At 40.7% G+C, this 18,893-nt stretch overlaps 1 protein-coding gene across 1 annotated transcript in view; it reads right to left on the minus strand.

Moving 5' to 3' along the window:
* Nucleotides 1-2,736, minus strand: part of LOC131677030 (uncharacterized) — a 45,040-nt gene extending 42,304 nt beyond the window's left edge. The window contains exon 1 of the mRNA XM_058956540.1: nucleotides 2,466-2,736. The gene's annotated coding sequence lies outside the window, so the exon portion shown is untranslated. The remainder of the gene's footprint in view (nucleotides 1-2,465) is intronic.
* Between the last annotated feature and the right edge of the window lie 16,157 nt (nucleotides 2,737-18,893).

Genomic DNA, 18,893 nt, shown 5'->3' on the forward strand with positions numbered 1-18,893 from the left:
GCAACTCGCGCTCATCGAAAATCGGTAACACTGGCTCCGAAACCTACTAAATTGGTCTTGCTAATGGTTGCACAACTGTTCGTGGTACGATGGAGGAAGTGGAATGCGAATAAAAGTCGATAGACCATATTTTACTTACCAACGAATTCAGGGTAAATTGAGCAATAACTTCAATCGCCATCAGGATCATCCCTTGAGGCAGGTTTAGCTCTAACAGGGTTGTTGTATCGTCTCTTTTTTGATCTGACAACTGTTGTGTCGATCCAATGTGTTTACTTGAGTTTGAGTCCCCGAGATTTCCCGAAACCTCAATGGCTTTGGCCGAAAGTCATGCAAGCACTCTTGATTCTAGATTGATGTGGAAAGGCCAATTAACCTGGTACGTTAATGATATCAGCTGAATTGATAGGTTATCATATTCAGATTACGAAAAGACCGACATACTCTATTTGAGATATGGTGAAATGGCGGCACAAGCGTTTAAATTGGTATTCGTTCAAATATTTACACAAGTATTATAAACTCCCTTAATTCTATCTATTCGAGCTAAACTTTCTTCCTTTTACGGTTATTTTCAACTACCTATTTCTGCTTTACTAGATGTTCAAAGTATTAACTATTTTCAGGCCTTTTGACGTACCAGTGGTACCTACTATTTTACTATTCACAAAGTTGAACTACATCCCGCAAAAGTACTGTACAAAGTATACCCTCTTCTACTATACTAGTGTTTTCAGTTACATCAGTCGTCGATGGATTGATCAAAACTCTTACGGTAACGTTTAATATACCATTACGATGCAATTCGCACTCTCATTAGCCTCTGACTCTTTTGTATAGTTATACCGATTCTGGCAGTGTGCGCGAAAGTGGCCTATCTCAGGCTCCACTTTTCCAGCCTCGGGCAGTCAATTGAACAGGTCAAGTTTCGATTATTCCTCCCCTGGTTTCGATTTCGGTGTGTTGTGTATCGAGCTATATGGTGGCTACTGCAGAGCCGGCGCAATGTTGGTCAAGAGCTTGTGAAATTTGACCCAATCAATTCGCTGACGATTGTGATGATCTTGATAATGGTTAATAGATCTCGTATATAGATATAAATATTTGGAGAGATGATTCATCAATTAGTTTTTATGTACAATTATTGCGGTATTATTGATGATTTTTGCGAGGAGGAAAACGTAGGCGTTGTGTGAGTTTTTACCAATTAAATGGCCGAAATTCAGAGGCCACTGTAGTATGCGATGGAAAATTAATTCATAGATTGATTTGGCTTCGGAGGTTTTGGCAATTTAAAAATTATCGGTGTAAGTAGGCGTTCTGTTTTATTGATCAGTTGAAGTGTGGAAACGCTACTGTACGAAGCAGCTCCGTTAAACCTAGTTAGTCGTGTTTTGTCATGTTTAACGACTTATCTTTCAATATAGGGACCCTTTTTCAAATTTTCGGAAGAAAGGTCGTATAAGGTTTGAAAATTTTATTTCTTTGGCTGTACTGCATGGATCCATTTTGTCAAAAATATGCTCAGCAATTTATTTCGATTTGTATTGTAGAAAGTGTGCTTGATTTCGATGTTAAGTACTGCTTTTTTGAAACTTTTATGCTCAGCAATGTTGTACGGGACAGTGGGGAGTTGTGAACACAGTTTTGTCTTCGGGTATAACTACCATAAACGTCGGTCGATTGTCAATGATTCAACTAGTATTTGTACAGGACACCATAATACATCCACAAGCTAAACCAATTCAAAATAATCGTAATCGTGTTTAAGATATGACAGATTGCGTGGAATTGGCATTTTTTATTTTGGTGAGAAGTTGTGAACCATCGCAAAAAATAGGAAAAAAAAATTGTGTAAGAAAAGGCAGTTGTCCAACGATTGTGTTACACTAATTTTCTTTGAAATCGGCTGCAAAACGGGATGCTGCATACTACAAATACATGCGAGTAAACACAAAAATTTTATGTGGTATTTTTAGTCGCTAATTACACAAGCCTGAAGAACATAAGTTGATGCGCTGGGGCTCCTCGAAATGGTTGTGTGTAAATTTTTAGATACTTGATGCCGCTTGTGCCGTCAATATTGCCTGAATAGCAGTCAAAAATTTGGCAATTGTTTGTGGTTCAGGTAATGGTATTGTAATATGTGTAGTGATACTATCGCATTATGTTTCGCACCTACAGGGTCAGGTAGTAGGTAATGGGCCGGTTCACCTAATTTCTCACCACAAAAACACCATATGAAATATGGGGAATTACTTCCCCATATCAGGGGATCCCTGATAGTAGGATGCTACAATTACTTGAAAGTTCATTCCAATGATTCTGGCGAAGACAATAAAAAATTGTAATGTACGATTTTAGACCAAAATCACTTGAATTTGAATCATGCAGTGTGCACTTACACATGGCTTTTAAATCTAATTGGGTTGACGAAATAAAAACACAAGGAATCAATAACTCACCTCGAGTAAAAATATCTTCACAAAACACCCGAAGAATTTTGCCAGTTCCCGCATAACAATTATGACCGCCGAAATACAATCCGAACTGTCTTGCGATTCTATTGTTTTCCAAAGATCCAATTACAACACAACAAGTATGATGAAATGTTTCCTCTGTCACTGACTACAACAAATAGTGCACTGCGGCCTACCCGTTATTTTCCATTGCACAATCCAATAAGCTCACCAGACCCGGCAATTTAAAATCAAAGATGCCCAATGTTTTCTTCATTGTAAGCTTAATAATCCTTTCGGTAGTTATAACGCGAGAAAAATGTTGATCCGCCGAAGAAAATTATACACTTGAACAATCCGATTTATCCATTTATTTACACCTCTCGAAACTGTTTACATTCCTAATACGATCTTTTTCGTGTTTTCTTTGAATATAATACAACACTTCACTGCGTAAATGACGATCTATCAAAGAACGTTGGGTAGTTCTATGTCTAATCCAATTTTTTATAGTTTTTTCTTTTCCCTTTTTCACCAACACTCAACGAAACCGTTGTTTCTTACGAATGTACAATCGAGAAAATGAACCACTGTCCCATCAACTACCGCAGTCCACTACAGCAATATTCCGGATTTAAAGTAACAATCTGTCCTCATCCAGCCCTGGCGAAAGACTAAATCCAGCATGGACACGAAGATAAAACTGGCCTTCGAGTACCATCGGAGCAACATCACGATACAAAGCGGCGAAGTTTTTTCTTCATCGATCGTGGTGAAGCTCTCCCCGTCTTTCTTCCATATAATATGCGGAGCGTTTCTCGTCTTCACTTCTCCGAGCTGTTGAAGTCACCACTGCGGTGGTGAATAGCATGCACGGTTTGAGCTCTTCTCTTCTTTTTACACAAACGATGGAATTTCACTGTGAGAAACTGCAGCATGTGGTCCACGGTGATGGGTAACCTATCCACCGTACGTGCGTCGTCGTCAGGTGAGAGCAAAATTTAATCCAAACAAAACCAAACGTTGTTATGATTGAATGAGAAAATAAAGAAGAGGCGGCGCCGTTTTCCACGATTAGGAATGCCAATTGAAAAACAATCAAAACAGAAGGTCTCGGATGGGGCAACATGCGCAAAAATTAATTCGATTATTTTGTGGCTGGCGGCAGCTGCGGGATGTGCGCGGGAAAAATGTTCTACGAAGAAATAATTGTTTCAATAGTACTTTTTTGTATATTGTTTTTTGTTCTTAGAAAATTGTTACCAGGTTAACTTGAGTGGTAAATAAAAGTTTTTCGAGCGATATTGGCGATACAGCGAAGACCGATTTTGTCGGTCCCATGGTTAGGGTTTGTTGCGATGTGAATGGGTATGATGGACACATCGCATACCGCACCTGCATTGCATTTACTGCATTTGCCGCACGACAACTACACAGTAAAGAAGTAAATACGGTAAAAAGGCAATATGACCAAACCAACCAAACATGATTAAACTGGATTATTAGCCTGTGCGCGCTGACGAAGTCGACTAGCAAGTCGACATAAAGTGATCTTTGCTGTGAGCCGTGTTTACAAACATTGCTTCACAGGTTAATGGCAACTAATCGGCCGATTTAATAGGTTGAAATATATCGATTTTAACATCGTCTGTCTTATTTAATCGGTTGTTGCGTCGACAAACGCCCATATTAATCTCCCGTAAGAGTCGGTGCAACAATCGACCGATTAATTGGTTGAATAGTCGGCCGATTGTACCGAAGCAAGTCGATTTAATCGGTGGAAAAATCGGAAGGATTTTTTTATGGGGATGTTCATTTAGGGTTGTCACCTTCGGCGCGGCTTTCATCCGGAGATTTTTACTGACCTCGGGTAGGCTTGTATAAAAGCAAGAGTGTACGTTTGAACCAGACCTACCTGCTGAATTGAAGTGAGACAAGTATAAACTCAATCAATTGCTAAAATTGACTCACATTCACCGTTTAGTGCTTTGTTTTGGCAAAGCAAAATGCACACCACTGTTCTGAGCTTTTCTCATTAAGCTATCAATTTTTCGCGTTTGTAAACCATTTTATCGATTTATATATGTGTGAAATTTCAACTCCCCAACTAACGTCAAAAAATCCGGAAGCCCCGACCACTATCGCTGTGGAGGATAAGCCCAACAAGGGTTGCCCTCTGCCACAGCTAACAGGAGAAGTAGAGTGAAGCAGGCAGTAGAGCTGCAACTGAATTTTTGCTGGGCGCAAATTCCAATTGGCGAAAAATTGTGTCATTTCCGGTTTTAATAGGTGTTAAAATACCAAGAGCATCAACGGGAGATAAAGTGTTGGAATCATTTTTAAGGGCCTTCTGATCGGGTAGGAACCGCACACACTTCAAGTGGCATCCGTTGTCAACAAGTAACACCATCCGTATGCTAATTCACTCATTTGTTGTATCGATGATATTTCTGTTGAATATTCCTCTCCGTTAACTGGTGACTATGCATACGTTTATAAATACAACCGCCCGCTGAACAATCTTGAAATGGGAGAGGCGTGGATCCCCGAAAAACTTTCCCTTTCAAAATATATAATAACAGTGATCGAAGTGGCAGGCAAAAGACACACTTGAACAGGGTCATCAAAATTCCTGCCCATCTAATCTGTCAATAAATAAACAGCCAAGCTGCTTCGGAGAAAAGGTGGAATAGTGGCGGCTCTTCCATTTGAACGAATGATGTTTTCTATGTTGGCTTAATTGTAGCTTTTAGCACCAACAACGGATTGTTCAATTCGAATTTGAGTGGACACCTAACTAACCTATTCAAATTTGATAAAACGAACGAGTTTTTGAAAAGATGCATCACTTGTATACCCAGGTCGATTAGCGAATCGTACGTGTATTTGACCCTTGTCCAAAGTTTCACTTTCTTCCAGCGGTTTCGAGTTGTGTTCGTTCACTGTCCGGTCAGATCAAACAAGTTAATACATGAGCGAAAATTTGCATAATACGTTTTCTATTCAGTTTTGCTGCTGGAGTTGGTCAAACATGGTACCCCGAGACAGTCGAAACCGTCCGTGATGTGTCAATTTAAAACCACTAGGGATTACGAAGAGGACCGGTTTTTGGTTTTGGATTTCTATTTTGCAGAAAGTAAAACTTATTTGTTTAGTATTGTTTCAGTTTTGGTCAAAATTGAACTTCAATGCATTTACCCAATTTAGTCAAAACGAGTTTAATTTTAAACTGTATAAACTGTTGGAAAACTTCTTATATTTGTGGAATATTGAACTTAAAATATTAGTGAAATACGCGCTACCCGATACTCAACTGTTTTAAGAAGAAATATTTTTTGCAGCTAATTAAAGGAACCGGAAAAATTGATAATACATTCTCGTACCTCAAACCTGTCGGCCGTTGACCGACTGACCTTCTACGGGATGCATCGCAGACAGAAACGTAATGATGACCTGTTGTAATTTCACATTTTGTACGACGCGAACAAAGTTCGTCCAACCAAATTCGCCAAGCTGGTGTCCAAAACCGGGACCAACCCGACCCGAGCGTGGAAGGCATTTTATGCTCCGAATGAATGTGAAGAAAGCAAAAGGTGAAATGCGAAAGATTTTTTTTTCTACTCTTATTCGCAAATGAATGACACTGGCGACGGATGATGGCCGGCGATTTGACACAACGGTGACGACTCTGGCGAGAGGCGATCTGCTCCAGCCTGCTTGCATACTCGCTCGCCGTGCTGATGCGGGCCCGTGTAGTCGTAGATCGGCTTTCCAAAAAGGATTGTTGATAAATGGTCTGTCTCAAGGAACCACTCTGGCCACTGGCCGGCAGTGGTAGGTGTGGTTCCTCAGACTGCGGAAAAAATTCGCCAAAAAAACACTTTCGCCCTTTCTGGCAAGCACAAGCCTCAGTTGCGGACCCCTCGGGGCAAATATTTCACTCGATGGGGATAAATTTCGTTTTATGTAGTGCCTTAATTGCTTTCTAGATTGTAGTTTGCCAGCGATAAAGAGTGATTATGAGTCGCTGTTGTTGTATTGTTGAGGAACCGTGTTCACTTGAGGAGGTGTGAGTGGCGGTGCGTGGTCCGGAAAAAGTTGCTCAACCACGAGTCACTTTGTACTCGATGCAATCGGAACAGTCGAATCTTTCCATCCTGACAGGACTGAATTGTTGCCAAACATGGAACGAACGTGGTGATAATTATTTACCAGCGAAAGTTGTGCCCTTCCTCTTTATGAATAAATTTTGCAATGCGTGCGGCTCAGCGTGTTTCGAAATTTTCTACCAGTTATTTTCATATAGCAACAGTATACCATTGAACTAGAGAATGTACTAAGTGGTTTACAGATTTAATCAACAAAACGAACATAGGCAACTTAGTGTTGTACCTTAGTCACTAAGAACTGGCATGCAAGTCAAGTTTTCAATGTATGTAAGAAATAAAACTGTCATTCTGAAGTGCCATCAGCCAGTAGCGACTCGCCATTAGATGGAGTTACGATCGACTAGCAATCGCTATACGGCCCTTGCGTGTAAACTTGGGGACAATAGTGATTCCTGCATACGAACCTGTCTGCGAAGGTGCTTTTTCATTTAATCGTTTACACAGGTTTTTCGGAAAAGTTAGTTCTGTCACAGAGAACAGACATATAAGCTAGAACAAACTTTCCCGAAAAACCTGTGTAAACATACGTTGAAAATCACCATCGCATACAGGTTTGCATGCGTGAGTCACCATTGTATCCAAGTTTGCATACAAGTCCCGTATAGCGATTGCTAACCGATCGAAGCGCCGACCAGTGGCAAGTTGCTACTTGCTGTTGTCATTTCAAAGCGACAGTTTAATCTCTTACACAAGTTGAAAACTTTACTTGTATGTCAGTTCTCAGTGGTTCTGTTAACAACAAAATAAACCGTTTTTCCTCGAGTACTCTATCGTTCTCGGCGTACATTCGGCCATGTAGATCATCTGCGTACTTGAGCCATTTAGCTCCAAACGTCTACCCTACTTCGACAGTGAATTCTCCGAAGATGAAATGCCGATAGGGTTCATCCCGGCGATGACACTTACTAACTTCTATGATAATATGATTATGATTCGGTACGCACTCGCAACTCATGGACTCCAGGCTAGAACACCGTACCTCACTGTTCCGCGGACCACCAATGAAATGTTCGGCATCATCCGAACCATCGCGTTCTCAAAGTTGTAGTAGAAGTGGTTATTATAGCTAAAACAATCATCTAACGTTACTTCCAACTGCTTCAATACACGTTCCGAAGTTATTGATTCATGCCTCCGACGGCGATCAGAGCCCTCTGAAGTGCTTTGCACCTGCTGATTAGTCCCAGCAGCTTTTTGCGGTGAGCTAGCTGTAACATCAATATATCCATCCAGTTTTTCATTGTACTGGTGGTATCAACTGTCAACATGGAGCACGTTCACCTTCTGGGTTTTCCATATCTAGGAAATGGCCTTCTTCAAGGCATTTCTCCATCACCGTCCTGAACATGTCCGGGAAGTCCAGGTTTACATTTTACAATGCCTTGGTGTGGAAGGAGGGGTCGGGGGGTAATAGCTTTCTTTATTTTCAAACCCTTAACCAACGCCAACAACTCGAATTACATATCTCCAGCGTTTTGTGCTTCTACCTCTCCGTCCGGTGACGGCAGCCACATCGTGGTCGTGCTTCGGGAAAAGACTCCACAATAACCATCAGCTTATCCGGGCACATTTCAGCCGGTCTCGTTAATCCTTTGATCTTCGCCATCATGATTCGATAAGCTTTTCATCAAGGATTGGTATCAATTTCCCGGCATAGTTCTTTGTACCAGTTTAAATTGCTCGTCCTTCTCTTCCGTTTGAAAAACGCCTCTAATGGTTCCAATACAACCGGTCCGGAGAGTGCTTAGTGTCTCCTACCGCCAGCAGACTGGATGCCGTCTGTTCATTAGTTCCAGTTTTCTAAGCATTGTTGTATCACATGCTCTCGTTAACGTATCCTTCGGCTTGCTCCATGTTCTGAACACCGCTGTCTATGCAAAGAGCCTCAACAAAAAGTTCGTCGTCGAAGTCTTTCCTCTTCCACTTCCGCTCGACGGTTCTCGTCTATCTTATTGCCGTAGGGTTCAGTTGGCCAATACAGTAATGAATCGCCTGGTGGTCGCTGTGGATGTACTCTTTACTGACTCTCCAGTTTCTCACTAGCGATGAAGTACAGACCATCACGGCGATGATTTGAAGTCCTTCGTCATATGGCCGTTTCAATCGTTCGCGTTAAAGAGCATGTACCTGAGCTGAGCCGTTCAATCCCTGACAATGCTTATCTTTTCGTCACATTTCTTGTACAGGCTGGATATGTTAGGACCCTTGAAATTCTCCGCAGTATAACCAACACCTGAAACACCTCCTCCTTTGCTTCGTGGCTCCAGGAATCATTCATACGAACACACCGACCATCCGATTTTGATTTTGCCGGCCACCATCAGCTGGTTGTCTACGGCAGGAGACAAGCGTATCTCTGCTGTCTGTGTGCCACTATACGCCTTCCTCAACCAGATTGATACCGGCCCCTTCCGCATTGTACATTGCTCTATAAGTGCTCTCCTCATTTCGCCTTCCGTTGTGATCTCGTCCAGATTCCTGCACCTCCTACATTAGGTAGAGTTCTTGATCGATGGTTCCTTCTTCAACTCTAACAGCATCTAACCTTTCTGAGTATGCCTGGACCATACGACGGTCTCCCCCAGCTAGTTTGGGATCCTCTCTAACCATTTTAGGATCGCAGAGTAAGTCGCCCCGTCGTTTGCTTTCACAACTACAGCGTCTCCCCTATGCCTCGCCTGGCACACCCGAAGTTCTTCATTCTTCCTTTTCTCCTCTTCCTCCCTTCTGTTTTTTCCACATCAATTTTCTATAGCCGGTTGTCCAGAGTTTAAACACAAGAGAAACATAATTAAATATTTCTTTGCTCTGACTATACGTGTACTCGGAGACTAACCATTCCACCGCATAAAAATATTCATTTCGTGGTCGAATTGCCTGCTTGTGGCGAATCCTAGACCTTAATTCAACTCCGTAACACCTATGGAAGCGTCGTTGAGTCGGTGGGCTTTCTTAAGTAGGCATTACATCAGTATTTCCTACCCTATCCTAAGTATCGGAGAAGATGGTCGTGGCCGGCAATGACGATTCTCATGCTATCGGTTTACTGAACTCAAAAGAGATAATGTTCATTCCCGGTCATTTATATCACAAGCAAGATGAGTTGAACTACCTGTAGGTAATCGATAATATGCAATCTACGAACAGCACCGTGCTTCGCAAATAAAAGCCTTATGTGAGTGCTACTTTATTTATTTATTTAATTTTTATATCTACACTGAGCAAAATTTACTTTGAATTTCCATAAAAACGTCTTATGACTTTCAGACATAAGGATTTTAAATGGATTTTAAAAGTTTGTCTTATGATTTGGAGGGGAAATTTTCCAAATCCATCTCTTATTATTTTCATAAGACAGTCTTATGAAATTTATGAAAATATCCGATTGAACGCCATAGGTGCCCATTTATGAAAATTGCTGATATTTATAAGCAGAAAATATAGTAGAAATAATGATTTCCATAGAACAGTCTTATGAAATTCATTACAATGTTCGAATGAATGTCATAAGTTTTTTTTATGGATATTATTGTACATTTATATAAAAAATAGAACATGGCTGACATTTCTCGAGCATTTTTAGTAGACAAAAAATCAACAGTAAAAATCAACCTTTAGAGGATATTAGGTTTTACACCAACCGACATAACCCCAAAATGAGCCGGATGAACTTCACTTGACAATTTTCGGTGGTTTGTTTACATGGGAGTACGTGAGTTTGAAATTAACAGATGGGAACCCGTTGCACTCGAACTCACGCAACTGACAAAGTAAACAAACCACCGAGAATTGTAAAACATGAACGTCATTCATAATGAGTTCATTAGTGTGGTCATCTTGTTGAACTAAATTCGGGACAAATGAACCGCCAAGTGTAGATCCCTTCAGAAGATTGAAGAAAAAACTCATTAAATGGTAAAATTTGTACATAATGAGCAATGCTTCGTCAATATTTCGTGGGAAACTGGGCTTAGACAACTGAATGATAATGATTGTTACTTCTCAATTGATTTTAATAATCATAAAATACGCGTCAGACACTAATTATATGCACAACTTATTTCATTTCAAATAATCGAATATCTTCTGTAAAAATCATAACCATGTAAACTGATTTAATGCTCATAGTAATTTATTCAATAACATAAAAAACAATTATTTAAAATGTTGTAGCAATTTGACAAAAATCTCACTTCTTTTGTTTCAAACAGCGGTAATCAAAAAGTGCTGGCCTGAAACTATTAGCTCCTGGTTGGCCGTGCAGGCCAGTACTGAATTCATAAGAAACAATTATGAACTTTTCACAAAAGTGACGTTTACGAAAAACAAAATACAATTTTATAGAATCAATAACAGATTTCATATGGGTTTCATAAGAAAAACTTATGAAATTCTTAAACGCATATATTGGAGCGAAATCATAAGACTGTTTTATGAAATACATTATTTGTACGTCTATGGAGTGCATGAATAAAGATAAATTAATTCATAAGCCTGCCTATAATATTCTAAAGCGTTCAATGGCATCGTCAGAAGGCTGGTTCATATGTCGAGACTTATGAAATTCTCAGATGCTTTTTGCTCGGTGTATTTTTTTATTTTAATTATTTATTACTTTTTAACGACATTCAAATAGCTAGAGATTACCGAGAAGGAAAGTTATGAAAATTTAAGGCCAAAGTATCCAAGTGAAAGCAAGGATGTGTAATATAGTTATCTGAAAACTAGAACTGGCAGTCGTTATAAACAGGCTTACAATCTCACGAACTAATCTTTTGTCTTCTGCAGGAGGGAGTCAAGCTTAAGTATTTTTATTTATTTATTTGTTCATTTATTTATTTATTTATTTGATTATTTATTCATTTATTTATTTTTATTTATTTAATTATTTTATTTTTTTATGTCTTTATTTATTTGTTTATCAATCCATTTATTCATTTACTTATTTATTTGAAGGAAAATTGAATAATAATCACAGTACATATGATTTTGGTTCATGGTCTTAATTTTCTTAACGCAAAAACGTGATTGTTCCAGAATTCATGGCACTTTATTCACGATTTTGGGAACAATTTCTTCCTCGTGGCAACATAAAATATTGGAACCATTAAAAATGTTATTTCACTAACGTACCGTTAAAGTTAAGTGTGGCTAAAGAAATCAGCCCTAGAAGGATTTCCTGATGGGTATTCGAACATACGACGACTGATTTATGGGACCAGTACCGTACCCTCTGAATCACCCCACTGGAACATCTGAGGGCTACAATCGATGTAATATTTATAAAAAACCTCTATCCAAACAACATAACCGACCACGCAGTTCCGAGAAAGCACCTTCGCTAACACACGCACGGCCACCATCGACCAACCAATGATCATCGCCTGTGGGGATTAAGCTGGCCTACTTCCGCCGGCCGCCGCCAGTTAGTGCTGTGGCAATAGGGTGGACTGAGAGGAAATCCGTGTGCACGAGGTTTAAGCTCATATGGACCGGGTATCGTTTATCAGTTTGATATTATGTATACTGAAGGTTTTTCATTTACTTTTTCTCCGTTCCTGGAACTGCCTCTCGACCTGTCACTGCGCGTCGGTTGAGCGGATCGCGGGAATACCTCACCGATTTGAGTCATGGTGTCGTGGCTGTTGCTTATGGTGATCGTGTTGAGGTTTGGGATGGGATGGAGCTAGAGCGAGAGAGCCTATTCGATGAAGGCGCGAATCGTTCATTTTTTTGCTAAGTTCATTGATCCTGCTACAACCGATGATGGCATGGATTCCAGCACTGCGACTATTGCGCAGGTTGGATCGTGATGGAACAGATGGTATGCTAAGGAACAGTTTCGCCAAGGTATGATGGATGAAAGTGAATGTGTCCGGTAGGTACAAACCGGAATTCTCGATTCGAAACTATGGTGGTGCTGTTGATTTTTTTAAATGATATCTTCTCAGGTCGTGTAAGGTAATGATTGTCCGTAATGCATGATTTTATATCATGATTTTCAAAGCGAATAAGTAATTTGAAAGCTTCCTATAACCAAAACAATAAGATAAACATGCGTTCCTCGTATTTTTTTTAAATTATGTTGATGTTTATTAAAATTTAAAATAAATTATATTAATATGTTAGAGGATATAGCCCCCTTGGCATGTTGAAAAAATTTATTTGTATATACACACAATTGTCATATTCTATCAATAACTGGGATTCGCAATTCTTAACAGCTATGACTGACGTACACAGTAGAAAATTACATTCTTCTACGCCATAGACACAACGTCTTGCTTTTTATGCAACAGTACACGGTGCCATCAAGATAAAGTTAATATATGGTGCCCGCCTAAGGAAAACCCTCGTCTATATGTAACGCCCTTAACAGGAAACGCAATAAAAAACAAACACTGCCTGTGTCACTGAAGATCCGAAATGGAAGCGCTGATAAACCCAGCATGATTGCAACGGCTAGCCGAGATTCTCGGATGCTGTCCCATCCGTGGGCTGTCGGTGATAAGGGAGAAAGCCAGCCTCTCTTCTTGTAATGATTGTTTTGGTTACGGCTATTATATCACCCCGCCAAGCCGTTGAGACGCCAATGATGCTTATTTACGGCCGAGTGATCGATCGGATTGATTAGTAGCTGCATCAGTCCGCCTTCGGGCAAATTGAAATCTGCACACCATACACTCAACAGCAACAGGTTGATGATAGCGTTACGGGGCTGTGTTCGGTTGATTGAGTCGCGTGTAGATTCATCTGCTGCTTTGAGCGACGCAACGCTACGACCGACGAAGGTATGCGCATTAATTCCTGCAATGTTTATTAGCTGTTTGCCCGAAGGTGGGGCAGCCATCCGACAACGAATGGCTACACGACGAGTTGGCGAGTCCAATATACATATAATAACTGCTTCGTTCGGATCAGATTATCAACGTGGTGATAAAATCAATGACGGTTAACATGGGGGTCTTTCATGGCGAAAGTGAAAGTGTGGTGTCTGCTGGGAAATAGGATCGGATGTTTGCATCATTTGTTGCCAATTTCCGAAAGAAATATTTTGCATAGAGCAAAGTTCAGCGGAAAAAGTATTTACAAAATATATTCAAAATATTGTTTTCAAGGAATCCAATGAAACAGCTGCAACTCATTGCTACCAAATGCATTCATTTCTCAGTCGGAAGTACCTGTCCAAAACCGTCAAACCAACTAAATTTTAAAGGGAAATTAAATGTGCCGCTTTTTGTAACGTGGACCCTCCCAGTCGCTAATTAAAAATGTTTCTCACATATTTCCTTCCCTTAAGCGACTTCAAGCCGAAACCAAATGTTTCTGTCTCTCCCATAGGTAACAATCACAGCTAACTGGATTATATCGAGGAAGCGATTAAGACCCGAGGAGATGCATAAGCTTAAATTAGCGTCTTTCTTGTTTGACGGCCTCGAAAAATGACGAATGACGTAGAAGTTTCGAGTTTCATACAAATCTCGGTTTGAGTAGGTTATATTTTCCGGGTAAAGTTTACATTTTTCACACTATTATTAGCAGGTACAATGATAAGTTTAATAGCATGGTGTATGGTACGGTCCCATTGAAATATATCTTATTCATGATTTTAAAAAAATAGATTTTTCTACAACCAAATGGAAAAATTACAATTTTAGTATTTTGAAGGTTATAAAATTTGTAATGGATCATATTCATGGTTTTTTTAAGGAGTTGTATTGTGTTTGAGCCCATGAGAATTTGCTCGGTTAGAGCGTCCGGTTTGCAGGAGACAAGAGCGGATTTCTAGGCAATACTCCCATGGTCGGCTGTGTGGAGATGAAATTGCTTTGAATTTGATTCTGTCTGGCCCTGGAGCTTTATTGTTACATGATAAGAGAGCAAGTGAGAACTCCACCATCGAAAACGCTGTTTCGTTCGCGGTATTGTGAGGCGACGCGGCGCTGAATCCGGACAAACCTTCTTGGCGAAATCGAATATCCAACGGTTTGAATATTCCACGCTCTCGTTTGTACTGTTTCGGTTTCGCATACGTCGGGCCGTGCCCCAAATAGTGTTCATCGATGTTTCTTTTGTGAACCCGTCGACAAACCGGCGCCAGTAACTGCGTTTCTTAGTTTTGATTAAATTTTTCATTCGCTTTTCTAATATCGCGTACAGTCGATAGCTAGCGACTAACCCGCCGTTCCGGAAGGCTTTATACGCGGCAGCCTTCTCCGCGTACACGTCTGAGTACTCTTTGTCCCACCACGGGTTGGGAGAACGTTTTTGGGTGCTCACGTCGGGTACTCGTTTCGTCTGAGTTTGAATCGCGGTATCGAGAATCGAGTTGGACAAAAACTTATACTCTTCCTCCGGCGGAAGTACCTGTGTCGAATCGATAGTTTTGGATATCTCAGCAGCGTAGTTCTTACAATCAATGTTTTTTCTGTGAGGTCATAGGGAACATTGATTGGTTCCGAAGGTCTTGAACGAGTGGTGATTGCATAATTACAATTGGCAGGTGGTCACTACCGTGGGGATCCGATATTACCTTCCACTTGCAATCTAACCGTAGTGATGTCGAGTATAGAGATATGTCAAGTGCACTTGCTTGCGCTGGTGGTCTAGGAATCCGTCTCATTTCCCCTGTGTTCATATTGAAGTTGTCACAAAGGTCTTGAATTGTCGAAGATCGATTATCGTCGTATAGACAGCCCCACCCTGTACCGTGAGAGTTAAAGTCTCCAAGAAGCAGGCGGGGCGAGGGAAGGTGTTCAATCACGTTGGAGAATCTTCGATATCCCATCATGGCCCTAGGAGGAGTTTAAATAGAAGCAATGTAAAGATCTTTGCCTTTGATTGTTGTTTGACAAGCGACAACTTCAATGCCTGGCGTCGAAGGGAGATTGATTCGATTGAAAGAGTAGCACTTTTTGATCCCTAAAAGTACCACTCCATATGAGTCTTCTCGATCCAAGCGGATAATGTTAAAATCGTGGAAGTTGAGGTTTATATTAGAAGTAAGCCATGTTTCACATAGGGAAAAGGCATCACAATTATTGTAATCTAGCAAGTGTTTTAATGAATCAATTTTGGGGATAATACTTCTGCAGTTCCACTGTAAAACAGTGATCAGATCCGTGATTCCGTTTAATAAGTTAGCCATCGAAGGATACGATTGCTGTAAGGAGGGACCATTGTTTTAAAAATGTTCTAAATGTTGGTAGAATAGCAACCAGCACGCTTTTCAGAGGATCGGAAATGTTGAAAGCTGTGAATATCCAGTACACAATGTCAGAGAATTGAAGGAATCCCGTATTAGGTTGAGTTTCTGACTGTAAAATGGGAGCACTTGGTATTTTTGGTGCCCCGGGCGGGAGTGCTGGGAACTTCTGGTTGTATCTCAATTTCCCAAAACCAGGAGGTATTATCTTCGGATTTGTAGCAGCACTTCCAGTTGATGAATTATTTTTATTTTGTACCCTTGTTTGGGACAACCTAGGACCCTTACGAGGAAGTTCGGGTGAGTTTGGATTAGGTCTTTTCCTAGAGTTTCCAAGCGGAGCCAAAGAATGCCCCTCGTCAGTTGACAAGAGAGTGTATGGCTTGTCGGAGATAAGTGGAGCAGCTCTTTTAAGTATTTCTGCGTAAGAGCGTCTGGAGCGATCTTTGGCGGATCGCCTCAGTTTATCCGCGCGAAGTTTGTACGTTGGGCATGTCAAAAGTGAATGCGGATTCTCCCCACCGTAAACACATTTCTCAGCGGGCCTACTGCAAGTGTCATCCGCATGGCGTTCCCCACATTTACCGCACCGTTGCGTGTTGCTACAGTAGGTGGCCGTGTGACCTAGCTGCTTGCAATTGGAACAAATGATACGAGTTGTTTTTGTAACGAAATTTATGAAATCTACCCGCTTGTTTTAGAGTTTACACCCTAAACTGAAGAAATGCGTTTCAGCGCAATGCAATTGCTGGAATAGCATTGCTATAATTTACAGTATTTCCATTTTTAAAAAGCCATATTTTATTTGAAAAAAAAAAAAATTAAGTAACAATTCAAATTCATAATATTTATTCCGCTATAAAGCAAACTTCGTCGAAACACCGAAACCGGATGATTCATATCAAATGTTCACTTAGCGTTTAGTTTGCTACCAACCAAGTTACATTCGAACCCGGCTAGAGTCACGCCGTATTGCTGATATGACCCAAATGATACTATCTGACTTGAGTCGTACCGTTTCACAGCAGCTATTTAGTAATCAAATATTGTCCACCTCGATTGGCTATCTTCAACGCTCTTCCATAGCTTCAGACTATGTAACGTTCCAGTCGAAGTAAAACGATGTGCATCAACAACGTATTGGATCCGCTCTATCGAATGGAAATGGGATGCAAAGTGCACATCGTGTAAACATGATAGTTTTATAACACACAAGGAACCTTTCTGTAGCTTCATTCCACTCGGTCATCTGGCGGTGGCTGCTGGCTGAAATGCGAGAGCGCGATCGGGTTGATTTAATGATCGCGTTCAGACGATCCTATTGGATATCTATCGCGACTCTGTGCGTAAAGATTAGAAAATTTTTCGTTGAGACCCATCGAAAGGTTCAAAGACATCAATTGCAATTTGCATCTTAAGCACTCCGCACCATAGGCATAGCAGTTTGCAAATTCTCTCCGGTGCAATTAATTAGTGCAAGCCGGAGGCAATCGGGAGTTAGATTAGCACATTTAATTTGCCGATAGATGCACATTACGCTGCTCCTCGGTTGCCTGGGTTACAGAAAGTGCATCGCGGGACGGACTGGTGCAGACATTACCGAGGCTGGCTTGGTTCCGCTGTAGGTCGTAAAAATTGCACCGGGGACGAGAGTGGCGTGTGACTGTGCGTAATGCTTGTCCTCGCCAACTTTAGGTCTTTACGAGGGACTCGAGGCAGTTTTATCACAGGACGGAGAAACGTTAATTAAATCACTTTCACGTGACGTGATGCATTATTCCAATGAACTACGTTTCTTTGGGCTGGTGCAGAATGCACTCCTACAGGGGAAGTTTGCTATCGAAAGCGAAAGGAGTTTGGATCATGTGGAATGTCGCAATGAGAGGAAAATTTTTGATCGTCCAGTTATTCGTCTTCGATGACGATCGGTTCGGTGAGAGGTATAAGAGGTGTCAGTTATACATATTTTTGTATCATATCATCGTCAGTACTGCCGGTTTGTATTTTGACATTAAAAATGTCTTACTCCACTATCTGGGGCTAGGTGTCATTCTAAAATCTAAACTATCTCCCATGTAACGAAACTATGTAAGGTTTGCACGCTTATAACTCCGATATTACTAGATGGATTTTAATCATTCATACACCAACCGATTCAGAAACACCTAACTTAAATATTGGTAATAATTTAATATCTCCCCAATAAAAGTAGACTTTTGGAAATTGGTAAAATTAAAAAGTTCACAAAAAACGGGAAAAATACCATTCGTGAGGCAGATTTCTCAGACACAGCCGTCAAAAGAGGGCAGCTTAGTTGCTCAATGAAACACGAAAAGTCATAAATAGAAGCAACGTATGTCCGTTTAAATCAGTTGTTGCTCTTATCTCACACGAGCAACGTCGTCTCCGGGCGATGCAATAAGCGCTATCGATTTTCGGTAACGTTGGCATTTGCACACACTCGCACCTAAGTGACTAAACCATATACGGTTAGTTTATAAATAGAGGTGACGCGTACCCGTTTGAATCAGTTTTTGTTCTTATGTCGAACGGGTAAGATCATGGCTGCAGCGTCTGGGCACTACAATAAGCGGTAGACGCTATGCATTTTCGGCAGCGGTGGCCGTGTGCGGATTTGTCGGGTACCAGCATGGTGTCACAGAATGATTTGCAAAGTGGGTGGGCGGGGTGGTTTGGATTTAATTCAATACGGTGTGTGCTGCTTAAGAGTGTTGCGTTTGAAAAAAATATCTAGAGAAAATTTTCAATAGGACGTAAGTAACATTGAGAGCCTCTCTTTGTTTACTTTCTCTTTCGTTTATTACGACGTCATTACAACACTTTGTACTAATTTTCCAGTACATATCGAAAGCCGACGGTTTTTACTACAATATTATGCAAAGAGTAGAGTAGTAAATGTTGAAATGGCCGAGTAATGAACAGAAGAGAACGACCTCAAAGAGAATCTCTAATTGTTACTTACGTCCTATTGAAAATTTTCTCTAGATATATTTATTTTTATGCATGCGTGTGCGTTGTAACTTGTTAATCCATGTTTAC

The sequence above is a fragment of the Topomyia yanbarensis genome, chromosome 1 (assembly GCF_030247195.1).
Source record: "Topomyia yanbarensis strain Yona2022 chromosome 1, ASM3024719v1, whole genome shotgun sequence".
Taxonomy (NCBI): Eukaryota; Metazoa; Arthropoda; class Insecta; order Diptera; family Culicidae; genus Topomyia; species Topomyia yanbarensis.